At 43.4% G+C, this 13,211-nt stretch overlaps 1 protein-coding gene across 2 annotated transcripts in view; it reads left to right on the top strand.

Annotated features, from left to right (window-relative positions):
* The window catches only part of TLNRD1 (talin rod domain containing 1), a 55,013-nt gene that overhangs the window by 38,790 nt on the left and 3,012 nt on the right, over positions 1-13,211 (top strand). For both annotated transcript variants that reach the window (XM_074354225.1, XM_074354224.1), the window contains exons 6-8: positions 25-175; positions 1,083-1,437; positions 12,916-13,196. The gene's annotated coding sequence lies outside the window, so the exon portion shown is untranslated. The remainder of the gene's footprint in view (positions 1-24; positions 176-1,082; positions 1,438-12,915; positions 13,197-13,211) is intronic.

The following is a 13,211-nucleotide window of genomic DNA, read 5'->3' as shown; positions in this document are numbered from 1 at the left end:
GTTTCTTGTGGTCATCTTTTCCAGTTACAAGGAAAAAGCCACCCGTAGTTGGAGAAAATGAGGCCAACGTGGAAAGAGTGGAGCTAAGTCATGGCAAATGAGTCAGTTCTGATCTTGTTAAGCTCTGGTCTCCAGCCAGACCTGAAGCAAAGCTACACCTGGACTTTTCAGATATGTGAGTCAATAAAAAAATTCCTTTTATATTTTTCCTTAAGATGGTTTGAATTGAGTTTTATCTCTTCCAATAAAAATTCCTGGGCAGTCTAGGAAATCTGCGCATTTCCGTTCTACTAAGGGTGATTTTTGTTTTAAAAATCAAGAAAGCCCTCCACTAAATGAATAAACCTAATTACCTCCCTCCTTATCTCCCCGCCAAAAAATCAAGAATGCGTATTGGAGTTTGTAAAGTGCCTGACTGAAGCAGTCTCATGCTTTCTCTCCTTTGATCTGTTAATATCATGTATTATATTAATAGACTTTGTAATACTGAACTAGATATTTATTCCAACGATGGGTCCACCTGGTCACTGAAGATTATTCTTTCAGTGTGCTACTAAAACATATTTGCTGACTTTGAAAAAAAAATTAGGTCAATATTTATAAGTACAATTTGTGAATGAGGAGGGATCAGAGAACTGACGGCCCTGAGCCACACCCAGGTGGTCGACACATTTTGTTTGGCCTTTCGATATTTCAAAACTGGAGGAGTTAAAAATAAAACTCCAGCTTTTCTTGAAAAACCAGGATGATGCAGTGAACCTGAGTCCCTGTATGGAAAAGACTGGGGATTGGAGTGGTGGCCACCTTTAGACTGGACACGCTCTCCAGTCCCCAGAATCCAGCCCTCACAAATGTGCACTCCGTGTTTTCAGTTAGTCAGCGTCACACACTTTAGTCACCTGCCTGGTCTGTGAGGTCATTTAAATTTGTAACTCCTCTAAGTTAACTTTTTTGTACTGTCCTTTTCAGGTATGCATGGCTCTGGAATGGAATGATGTGTTCTTTGGAAGGATGAACGAATTCACCTGTGAACACACTGGGCCTTGGTGCTTATTATTAGCATCTCTTTTATTTTTTTCCAGAACTTTTCCGCTTCCCAACTTGTCTGAGCCTGCCCGCCTGCCCATCCTCGCTGCAGTCTGAGAATAGCTCACAGTGTCCTCCGCCTTCCTGTGGCCCCTCCACGCGGGAAGGGAGATGTCAGAGAGTTTGTGGGCAGCCTTGCCTGAAGGCATGGACTTGGCTTTGATCTGAAATGTTTACTGGACCGTTCCAGGGCTCACTCCACAAGCAGGAGGGTGTGCATCTGTTTCCTGGCAGTGGGAGACCCATCTTTGACCTTCACATCATTTTCCCAACTCAGCTCTGAGCCTGGAGACTGATCTGGCAGCCAGCAGACCTCTTTCCAGTTCCACTGGCTGCCCAGTTACTGAAGTGGTAAGTCAGGGCTCCTACTGGCAAGGGTTTTTGCACATTTTCCCCAGGCTATGCAATCACTCGCCCAGGTCAACTTCACTCCACATTGGAGGATATTAGTTAGAATTCCCAAGCTCCTCTCCAACCCATCCAGCTTCCTTCCTCTCTTTCCCACCAGCTTGGAAGGCAGAGAAGGTGGGATTTATGCTTCATTGCACCAGCATCTTCCATTTTTCCCTTTGTCATCATTTTTGGAAATTTGTGGTTTCCAAAGTTAAGGAAACCCGAGTTTGTGGGAATTAGTGTAAAGGCCAACAGACGATCATAAATGCTTTTCATGGTGGAGATGCTCCCTGCGTTGGTCTGGAATCAGTGAAGGAAAGTTGACTTGTAGAGTAATCTACAGCAGTGACTTTTAGTCATCCTATAGCCACCTGAAACTATTTATTTAGATAAATATGTAGCATTTTAGACAAAGGATTTTGTAAAATGTGACTCAGTTGCAAAGATTCATGTCTGCTTGAGAAAGAAGCTGTGAGTCTCTGAGGATGGACTAGGGAAGAAGGGATCTTGGCTGTTTCTGAGACTGGATCACATCTTATGCTTCTGCGGCCACTGTAGCCAGAAAGTACAGTTCTGAGACCAAATGTTCAGGGACCAGTGACTGTATAAACATGGGCTGTGACTGAGGGGAATTGTACTAGACATCTATTGCTTTTGTCTGCTCAGCCCTTTTCTTTGTTATATGGTAACAGAACTTGACTTCACGGCCAAAAAGATGGACACATGATCCAAGCCAGGGAAAACAAAGTCATCTTATAGGATTTTTCAGACGGGGTCTGGAAGAGAGAAGCCTGATTTTCTTAATGTCAGAGTGCTGTGGTCAATGTGAAAAGTGAATCAGAAGGGAATGAAACCAACATCGGGAGGCTCGAGAAGGAAACAGAGTTCAGGGTTCCACTCATTTCTGAGGCCGGCTCCACCCTGCCTTTCCCATGATTTGACTATTGACTTGATAAATTCCACTCTTGACTAAGCTCATTTGAATTGGGTTTGGAGAATCTGCAGAGTCCTGATGAGGCGGCCTACTCCTCGGGGACAGATGTGAGAGGTTGCATGTAATCACAAATTTTACATTGGCTTCACACCTCTGATTCCTAAAGGATTTAAGTCATTGCTTTGTCATGGAAGATTTTAGAGCAGATTCTCTGAGTTAGAATTTCAGTGTGACTCCTATTGCTTTAGTGAGCATGGTTTTTTATTTTTGATACTTGAATTAAAAAAAAAATGGTTATTAAGGTGGATGCTTGAGAGAACAAGGGAGCAGATAAAGGAGGGGTTTGTTTAGAGTTCCCCTGAACACAAGGATCCCAACATATAGTAAGTATTGGTGATGTCAGGGTGCTGGATCTGGGAAGACCCGGGAAGGAACTAGTCTGCTTCGTTTAAAAACCATTGCAAAACTGCAGACCATCCATGAAGACCCAAGCCAGCCCTGCTCCTCATCACTGGCTGAGGAATCCCTCAAGGTCACCTAGGGCTGATGACCTTGCCCTTTGTCCTTGCCATGTGTATCTTTACTTGCTATACCCCTAAATCTTGAGCCGCATGGACAGGAGCAGCTCATTTCAACAGCATTAAGAGTCATGTGACTGGGCAGGGACGTGAGGGTGTGGCACCACTGACAAATACCCTTTTTACTAGAACGGATCTGGGAAGAGATTTCTCCCACGGCCTGAGTCTCCTGACTCAGGAGTAGCAAGCGGCCCTTTAGCTATTGGCAGGGGAGTACCCATGAACTGGCAGGGTAGTCCAACCAGTTTGGGAAAGATAGAATCAAGCAGTCCCTCTTTTTTTATTATTTACATTTAATTCTACTTTATCTCATTCTAAAACTATGCAATAAATATAGTAGCAGTTACCATTTTTGAACAGCCAATATATGGTAGGCCCTTTTTGTACACATTACTACTCTTCGTTGTAATCTTGAAGAGTTGTTTTTATTATTCCTGGTTTGCAGTTAAAGAAACCAGCTGAGCCTTAAAGTTGTGAAAACTTACCAAAAGTCTCATTCTAGGAAGTGGCAGAGCAGAGATTTGAACCCAGGTGGTCTGGCTCCTACCCAAGGTCCTCTGTACTTTTCCAGTGGTCCTCTCTTTTGGGGAGCTTTCAAATAACCCCAGTGCTGAGGCCCCACCCTAGACCAATAAAACAGATTCCATGCAAGGTGGGACCAGCCAGTGGTAGGTTTTTCAGGCTCTCTAGGTGATTGCAGTAGGCTTGCTGGGTTAAGAGCCATTGTGTTGTGCCATGCTACCTTCCTTCAATGCCATTCCCAGCTTCTCAGAGTCATCCTCGTCTTCTCTCTCTCCTTTATACTGTACTTCCAACCCCTTAGCATATCCTGTTGGCCTTACCTTCAGCATGTGCTGAGGACTGCATGCTGCCTGCAGCCTCCACTGCTACCATCTTGTATGCATCTCCTGGCTGGACCATTCAGTTGCCTCCTTTCTGATCTTCCTGTTTCTATCTTTTCCCTCCTAAGGCCATTGTCAACAGAGCAGTCAGAATGATTCTTGTAATATATGTCAGACCATGTCATTCCTTGCTCAGAACCCTCTGATGGCTCCCCTCTCCTCAGAATAAAACCCAAAGTCATTTCTAGAGTCTACAACATCTTTTCTGATCTGGCTCCCCTGCTCTCTGACCTCAAGTCCTACCAATTCTCCTCCTTACTTACTTCTCTGGAGCCAAACTGAATTCTTAGCTAGTGCTGAAATATGATAATAGTCTTCTGCCTCAGGGCCTTTGCACTTGCTCTTTCCTCTGCCTAGCTCAGTCTTCCCTTTCCTTGAAGCTCACTGATTCAGTTCCTTTGTGCCTTTGCTCAAATGTCCCTTTATCCAAGAGGCCTTCCCAGACTACCCATCAAAAATAGCATCCCCTCCCCTTCCTCATGGCACCTAATACTACCTAATGCATTTGTTTTATATTTTTTTGTCGGTCTTTCTTTGCTTGAATGTCAGCTTCATGAGAACAAGGACTTAGCTTTGTTTATTGTCCCATCCCTAGCACCTGAAAGGGGATATTTGTGGAATGAATGAAAAAAATAGAACGCAACATTTTCTTTTTTATTAAGCTTTTTTTGGGGGGGGTAATTAAGTTTATTTGTTTGTTTATTATTTTTAATGGAGGTACTGGGGATTGAACGCAGGACCTTGTGCATGCTAAGCACACACTCTACCACTGAGCTATACCCTCCCCCGCTTAGAATGCAACATTTTCTAATGCAAGAAATAAGAATAGGAAATTAGACTAAGAAAAATAAAATGAAGCTGTGGGTAAAGCCAATGTCCAGAATATGTTCCATGTATCTTACGTGTTTTGTTCGAGGGTTGAAAGCAAACTTGACTTTTGGCCTTATAAGCAACCAAGGTAAAAAGGAAAACAGCATTAAACAGCCATAAGAAACCCAGAAGCCGACTACACAGGTGAAACCCAGACATTCTTAATACTAAGATCTAAGACAAATGACCAGTGTGGTCCTCAGCAGAGGACACAGTGTGAGAAGGTGGGTAATTGCCCTACAATAAATACAAGGAACTTCACAAATTCTCTGAGTGAGAATTTCAGTCTGACTCTTATTGCTTGATTGAGGGAAATACTCTACTTGCTGTTGACAATATTGAAATATTTACATTAAATTTTTAGCTAGCTGCCAGATAGAATTTCAAGGTTCCTGAGATAGCCAGGCCTCTATCCAATTAATCACCAAGCCCTTCTGAGCATCAGGACAGTGCCCCACATTACTGCCAGAGGGTTTTGGATCCTCCCCAGTGTGAAAAACTGCCCTGGTTTTCCTGAACAGAAGGTGTTACTGAGATGCAGGACTTTCGGTGCTCAAACCAGAAAGTGCAGGCAAACTGGGACAAGTTGGTCACCTTGCGTATTTGTCTGCAGTGTGTTGTCTGTGTTGTTCTCTTGTGAGAAATTCACAGAATCAAAGGATGGGTCACTTTGATCTCTGTAATGGGAGGTTTGTGATGTAGGTATGTAGAGTTCTTATTTTTTTCGTTTTTGTTTTTTCTTTTCCTAACTTAGAAATAAATAGAAAGAACAGAATTTGAAGTGTGGGGTAACATTCCAGAGCCCAAGATCAAGTGTTTAAGGAAGTGGGTAAACAGAAGGGATTCTCAGGCAGGGCTGAGATGCAAAGGCCTAGAGGGCTGCTGCAGCGTGTGAGGCCTGGAGAGCAGGGGAGAAACAAGGCTTTAGGAAAGCCAAGGAGGAGAAAACACAGGCCCCAGAACAAAGGGGCCACCACTAGATTGTGTGTGGCTGGCTGGGGAGCGCTGAGGAAGGAAGCAGATCTCCATTTGAGGACCTCCAGTCTGTGCAGACATTGCCTTCCTTCCAGCTGTGAACATGGACCAGCTTAGAGAAACCTGTCTCTTTTTTTTTCCTAATTGAAATGCAATTACATATAACACTGTGTAAGTTTAAGGTGTACAACTTGCTGATCTGATGCTTTTATATATTGTAGTATGATTAACTTTAGCTAACACCTCCATTGCTTCATATAATTATTACTTCTTTTTTTGTGCTGAAGATGATTAAGATCTAGTCTCTTAGCAACCTTGGGGTTTATAATACAGTCTTGTTGATGATAATCTCTGTGCTGTGCATTAGGTCTCCAGGACTTGTTTATCCATTAGTAGAAAGCTTGTGCCCTTAAACACCATATCCCCAGTTTCCCCATCCCTCAGCCCTGGGAATCACCATTCTACTCTCTGTTTCTCTGAGTTTGGCTTTTTTAGATTCCACATACATGTGATATCATGCGTTATTTGTCTTTCTCTGTCTGGTTTATCTCATTAGCATAATGCCCTCAAGATCCATCCATGTTGTAAATGGCAGTATTTCCTTCTTTCTCATGGCTGAATGTTATTCCTTTGTGTGTGCATACCACATTTTCTTTATTCATCCATCAGTGGACACTTAGGTTGCTTCCATGTCTTGGCGATTGTAAATAATGCTCCAGTCAACACGAGAGTGCAGATATCTCTTCAGTGTCCTGTGGACGTATACCGAGAAGAGGAATTGCTGAATCATATGGTAGTTCTATCTTTAGTTTTTTGAGGAACCTCCGTACTGTTTTCCATAGCGGCTGCACCAATTTACATTCCCACCAGCAGTGCCCAAGGCTTCCCTTTTCTTCACATCCTCCGCAAAGCTTGTTATCTCTTGTCTTCTTAAGGATGGGCACCCTAACAGGTGTGAAGTGATATCGCATTGTGGTTTTGATTTGCATTTCCCTGATGATAAGTGATCACCTAATTGATTGAGCACTTTTTCTTGTGTCTGTTGGCCGTCTTTGGAAAAATGTCTATTCAGTTAGCAGAGGCCTATCTTACTCTGTTTTACACCCCTACAGAAATGGCTGTTATCTACCATTAGAGCTTCAAAAAAAAGGACAGGCTTAGGTTGTCACCATTGGGTTCCCTGACCACTGGACATCATGTTTAAGAAAATATTTTCCAATTTGATGGGTTAAGAATAGATATTTTACTTTGCATTTCTTTGATTAGTAGTAGGGTTGGTTTTCTTAATCTACTTATTCTTATTCTTTTGTGGATCCCCCTTTTATATTTCCCCATTATTTTTTATAAATAGACTTTTTTCTTAATTAACTATGAATTATGAGTATTAATTCTTTGCCATTTTATTGCAAGTTTGTTTGCAGTTTGTCATTTGGCTTCTAATTACATTCAGTTTTTTTGTTCTATACTTTATTTTAAAGTCAAATTGATTATATTTTCATTTATTCTTGGAAAGTTCTTTTTTGTTTCTTATATTAGTTAAATTTTACTTACATAGTACTTTGATTATTTCATGATTTTACTTTTTTAAGGGCTCTGAAATAATCTTTTCTTATAATTTTGAAAAAGGTAAGTACAGAAAAGTGCAGAGACTAATTCAACAATTCTTACATAATCTGCTACCGAAATTTAACTGATGTTATCATATTGTCACATTTTCTTCAGACTTGTCAAGAGCAAGAAATAAAATATCACGGAAATCCCCTTTGTACTCTCTCTTAGCCCCAACCTTTCTTTTTCCTCCTTAAAATCCCATCATGAAAGTTGTGGATGCCCTTCGGGTTTATGTTTTATGCTTTTATTGTATTTTACATCCTGAAAACAATATATAGTATTATTTTGTGCATTTTAAAAAATGAAGAAATCCTAACATATGGTATATAGTCTGCAACTTTTCTTTCTTTTTTTTTTAAATTCAAAATTGTGTTTTTGAGATTAGCCCATTTGGATACTTAGATCTAGTTTATCTGGTTGCTGTGTAATAATAGTTCAACAGATGAATACATCCCATTTTAAAATCTGTTCCCCTATTGGAACACCTGGGTCTGTCTGACCCCCTTACCTTCAATCTCGTGCCTTCCAGCCAACCCTAAACACAGAGTAATCTCTCTGAAATGTCGTCCCAGGTGGAGTTTCCTGGGTGTAGTCTCTGAGACAGGGACTACTAGCAGGAAGGAAATTTATTAACTTATTGAGAATACCCTTGGGATCAACACTGGTGTATGAGAGGAAGCAGGATGGGCAGGGGAAAAACCAGGCTGTGATTCAGTCTCAAGAAGCCCCAGCCAGCCCCACAGAAGCCTCTGAAGCTAGAAAACCCTCTGAAGCTAGGAGAGCCCTGGGGGCGAGCTTCATACCTCTACATCTAACAGTCATCAGACGTGAGAAGACCTGAGAAGGGAGTAAGCAGCTGGACAAAGCAGCTGCCATCCGCCAAGCCTCTTTCAGAAGAGGCCTGAGCACTGGGAACATGTCCAGCAGCTGGGGGACTCAGTCCTTTCATCCTGAAGGGGGATCTGGGCTGCCTGTCTCATGGTCTGCTGCTTGTCTTGTTAGTGTTATACGTTAGTTGTTTTTTTTTTTTATTTTACTGCCCAGAAAGTCAAGCACTTTCTGCAGTTTCCAAGGGGAACTGTGCCAGCGATGACCCTCTCCTCTGGCCCCTACTGATTGACCCAGGAGTGTTTGTAAGTCGGCTACAGATTTAATCCACTTCCACGCTAGCAGTGCTTTTTTACATGTTCCACACAATTCAGCCCTATCTCTGCTGTAGATTGCAAAAAAAAAAAAAAAGGAAATCATTGGCATGTAAATTAATTGACTCATTCACTTGTTCATTCATAAATATTTATTGAGCGCTTACCGTGTGCCCAGGCAGGGTTCCAAGGGTTGGAGACAGTACACAGAACTTAAATTCTAGAGGGAAAGGCAGACAGCAAACTAACACACAAATATGTAGTACACTGATAGATAAGAATGCATTAAGTGGGGAGAAATCAAATCAGGTTGAAGAGATAGAGCACGGGGGTCATAAGGGAATGATATTTGAATTGGGGACCTTGGAAGGCTTTTGTGATAAAGTGACATTGGAGCAGAGGCCAGAAGGAAATGAAGACATAATGAATATGAGTATCCGGGATAAGAGTGTTGTAGGCAGAGGGCACAGCGTGGGCAAAGGTCCTGAACGCTTGGCGTGTTCCAGGAACATCAGAACAGTCAGTGTGGCTGGGGTGGAGGGAGACGGGGAGGCAGAGCAGGGGATTAGATCACAGGTAGCCAGGGTCAAATCAGGTGAGGCCCCGTAGACTCTCATAAGGAGTGTTGTCTTTTACCCTGAGCAGGATGTGAGCCATTGCTGAGTTTGAGGAGGCAAGGGAGATGCTCTGACTTGGGTTTTAGAAGGAGCAGTTGTGTGTAGAGGGGAAAGTAGGGGGACAAGGCTGGAAGGAGGGATGGCAGTCCAGGCAGACAGGGGATCCATCTGGGACAATGAATGCATCACCTATAGAGCCCTAGGGCTGGACAGCTCATGCCAGGGAGCGAGTCTCGGCAGTAGGAGGTCCTCAGACTGAGCCCTGTGGCTCTCCAGCATATAAAGGCGTGATTACCTGCCTGGAACGCTGCTGAGAGCTCACCTTTCCTAAGGTGCTACTGCTCATGTGGTATTTCGCAGATTAAAGCGGTTTTTTTTTGGGGGGGGTCATCTCCATTAAAATCTGGGGGAGTAGGAAAATTAAGCACATAAACCCAAATCTTGGTCTTGATTGGGATTGTTAAATAAGATAGAAATGAGTTATTTATTTTGAAGAAGGAGCTCAATGTATTGGGCTTTTCTTCTTGTCTTCAGACCCTTCCAAAGATTCTTCCACAGGTCGGTTTCAAGGCTGCTCCCTCCCGCAGCAATGCCTGCCCTCCCGTCTGGAACCCGGAGACCTCGTGTTTACAAACTCTGCCATTCCTTCATCCTTCTGGCTACTTGCTCTTGGTGTGGCTGTTTCCTTCTGCTCCGAACTACCTCTTCTCAATAACTTTGTTGTCCTGGTCGTCACATCTCTCATGGCTGGAGGCAGTGTCCTGCACTCTGTGGACTCTCATTTTCTGTGAAATATAAAAAATTTCTATTCCTAAACATAATTTTTTACTTTATTAAAAATACTGTCTAGTCCTGTTTTTGGCAGAGGACACACTGGGCTGTATTTATTGGCAATATTATTATCTACTTAAGCAAAGAGGAAAGAAATCGGAGCTATTTAATGAGGTCCAAAGCCAAGGCGGTCCCTGGAGTTCCCTTTGGTCTCTGCCTTTTCAAATTGCAATCGAAACTATCATTGTGTGTCAAGAGAAACAGAACACAGGGCTCCCTTTGAAAAAGGGAATCGCTGTCTTTCTCTTGAGGATGTTGATGGGCCTCCCTCACGCAGGAGTCAGGGGCTGATGTAAGTTCAGCCCCTGCAGTATTTGGAAGAGTTTGTTTCTGGTTTGGAAGCCATAACTCGCCCAACTCATCATACGTCTGGGGCCGAGAAGTCACGTTTCTCCAAATCACCACTCCTACAAGATTTCTTCTTTGTAGAGAAGTGTTCCCATAAGGTTCAATTTATTCCATCTGGTCAAACTCCGCAGTTCCCCAGCAGGTTAAGAAAGGGGGAGAACAGAGCATCAGGACATGGGGAAATTATAACATTAGAATTTGGGAAAGTGCCTGAAGGCCTCTGTATACACACAAGTCACTTCGTATTTTTGTAACGCTCTCATAGCCTCACACTAGTTCCCTTGAGCTGCCAAAAACCCCAAGCAGATTAGGAAGTAGTGGTGTCCATTTAAGACCAAAACTCTCTGCGTTCACTTTTGCCTTCTCGGAGAGTGAGGGGCAGGTTTCATGACAAGTGATGTTTTCTTGTTAAGGAGACACCTTGATGAGATGAGGTTGAGAAAGAAAAAGCCCCCTGAGCACAGCCTGGGTGGCAGGGAGGAGTTGAAGGAAGCACCGAATGACTCTACCTGATCCTATGGGAGAGATTTGGGCTTCCTAAGGTAGCCCCAGAAAGAGAGAGAAAAGCAGGGAGACTTACGAATGCCTGTAGGAGTCCTATGTCTTGTTTGCTGCTTGAAAGTCCTTGGCACATAGCAGATAGATGCTCAATGAAATGTTTGCTGACTCAATAGAGAGAAGGGAGAATGTGAGGAACTACTGAGGAGAGCCCTGATTGATTTCTCTTTATTTAGGGTCTGGGAGCTCAAGCCATTCAATCTGAACATCAGAGGAATAAAAAATGCAGAAAAATTGGGAAAGATTGGAACTTGAAATCTTTGGCTTATATCCATTTTACAGATATGAAAGCTGAGCTCAGAGAAGTTAAGTGATCTGCCTAACATTATCATGAAATTTGAATTAAGAGCGTTCGGGCTTGACCCAAATCATTCTGCTCTGAATTTTGTCTTGATTATTTGTTACATGGATGGTCACTTTTTGTCTGTCCCTTCCTAGGCTCTAAGCACTTCCTTTGGGGCCACAGTCTCACTTTATTGAGGTCTAAAAGGAATGGAATCATGTGGTCGTTTCCAAAGTAACTGTTTCCTGGACTATTGTGAAGACCCTTGCTCTCCAAGGAGGAGCTGAACTTATCATCAAAGTGTGGAGTCTTGAAGGAAAAAGCCATGGATTGGGAAGCAGGAGACTTGGGTTCTTGCCTCAGCTCTGCCCCATCTCACGGTTTGACCCTGGGCAAGTTACTTCCCCTGTAGATCTGTGATATTGCGATCTACACTAAGAAAGATGTATTTGGTCTTCATCCATGGTCTCCTGACTCACAGCTCCTGAGTGATGAGGGTGATGGGGCATCTTTTGTCATAATATTTGGGCTCTTGTCCTTAGTTCTTGAAATCACTTCAAATCCATATGTTGAAATGGGTGTCTTGTTATTCATAACAAGCCCCTTTCCATTGCAACTGGGTTTATGTTAATGAAGTGACTTTTGGAAAGCACCTCAGGGTGGAGGCTGTTGCCAGGGAAACCAACCTTGAATAGAGGGTTGGAACTTTCAGCCCCGCTCCTTGATTTCCGGGGAGGGGAGAGTGCTGGTGGTTAAATCAATCACCAATTGTCAGTGAATTAATCAATCATGCCTACGTCATGAAGCCTCTATAGAAACCCAAAAGGACAGGGTTTCGAGAGCTTCCACGTCTGGTGAACCAGAACAGTTCCATGCACTACAGGGTGGAGCCCCAAACTCCACGAGGACAGAAGCGCCCGCCTTCGGGACTTCATCCTATGTATCTCTTCATCTGGCTGTTGATTTGTGTCCTTTAAGATCCTTTGTAATAAACCAGTAATCTAGTGAGTAAATTGGTTTCCTGAGTTCTGTAAGCCGCTGTAGCAAGTTGAACCCAAAGAGGGGATCATGGGAACCTCTGATCTATAGCCAGTATTTCAGAAACACACCTAACAACTTGGATTTGTGATTGGCATCTGAAGTGGAGGGCACTTGTGGGACTGAGCCCTCAGCCTGTGGAATCTAATACTATATTCTGGTAATAGAGATACCCAGAGTGTCTGGATTGAGTTGAATGGTAGGACATCCAGCTGGTGTTGGAGAATTGCTTGATGGGGTGGAGAAAACCCCCTAGTGCATTGGAAACTGGGTGCAGCACTCAAGATCTTAGTGTCCCCCTGGAGAAAGTGAAGTGTCAGATGAGTTAATATCTAATATTCTGTGATAAATCTCTCTTCATTTCTTCTAAGATGGGTCACTCTTAGGGTGAGCAGCCATCCCAGTTTGCCTGGGATTGAGAGGCGTTACAAGGATGAAGAGCTTGCATTTTAAAACTGGGACAGTTCTGGGCAACTGGAATGAGTTGGTCATTCTGGTGAACCCAGTTCTCTCAAGGTCACGTGGAGGAGTGTGGGAGCCAGTTTCCAAGATCCCCAGTGATCCTCTCCTGCTATTAACACTGTTGTATACTCCCCTCCCACATCGTACCTGTGTTAGTTGGTGTAACCAGCAGCACACAGCAGAGGTGATGGTGTGTCAGGTCCAAGTTTAGGTATAAAAAACATGTCTTCCAGCCATCTTGGTCTCTGTTCTCTTAGTCTCTCTCTCTCTCTCTCTCTCTCTCTCAGAGAAGCTCATTCTGGGAGAAGGAGCTGCCATTTTGAGAGCAGCCCTATGCAGAGGCCCATGTGGTGAGGAACTGAAGTCTCTGGCTGACAACCAGAAAGGAACTGAGGCTTGCCAACAATCACATGGATGATTTTGGAAGCAGATCCTTCAGCCTCTGGAGAGTCCTGAGATGACTTTAACTCCAGTTGACAGCTTGACTGCAACCTCCCTAGAAACTGTTAAGCCAGAACCTCTAGCTAAGCCACTCCCAGGCTCCTAATCCACAGAAAACTGTAAGATAGTAAGTGTTTGTTAT

This window comes from Camelus bactrianus, chromosome 27, assembly GCF_048773025.1.
Source record: "Camelus bactrianus isolate YW-2024 breed Bactrian camel chromosome 27, ASM4877302v1, whole genome shotgun sequence".
In the NCBI taxonomy this organism is placed as follows: Eukaryota; Metazoa; Chordata; class Mammalia; order Artiodactyla; family Camelidae; genus Camelus; species Camelus bactrianus.
The sequence above is the reverse complement of the archived record's forward strand: the minus strand, read 5'-3'. Positions and strand labels throughout refer to the sequence as shown.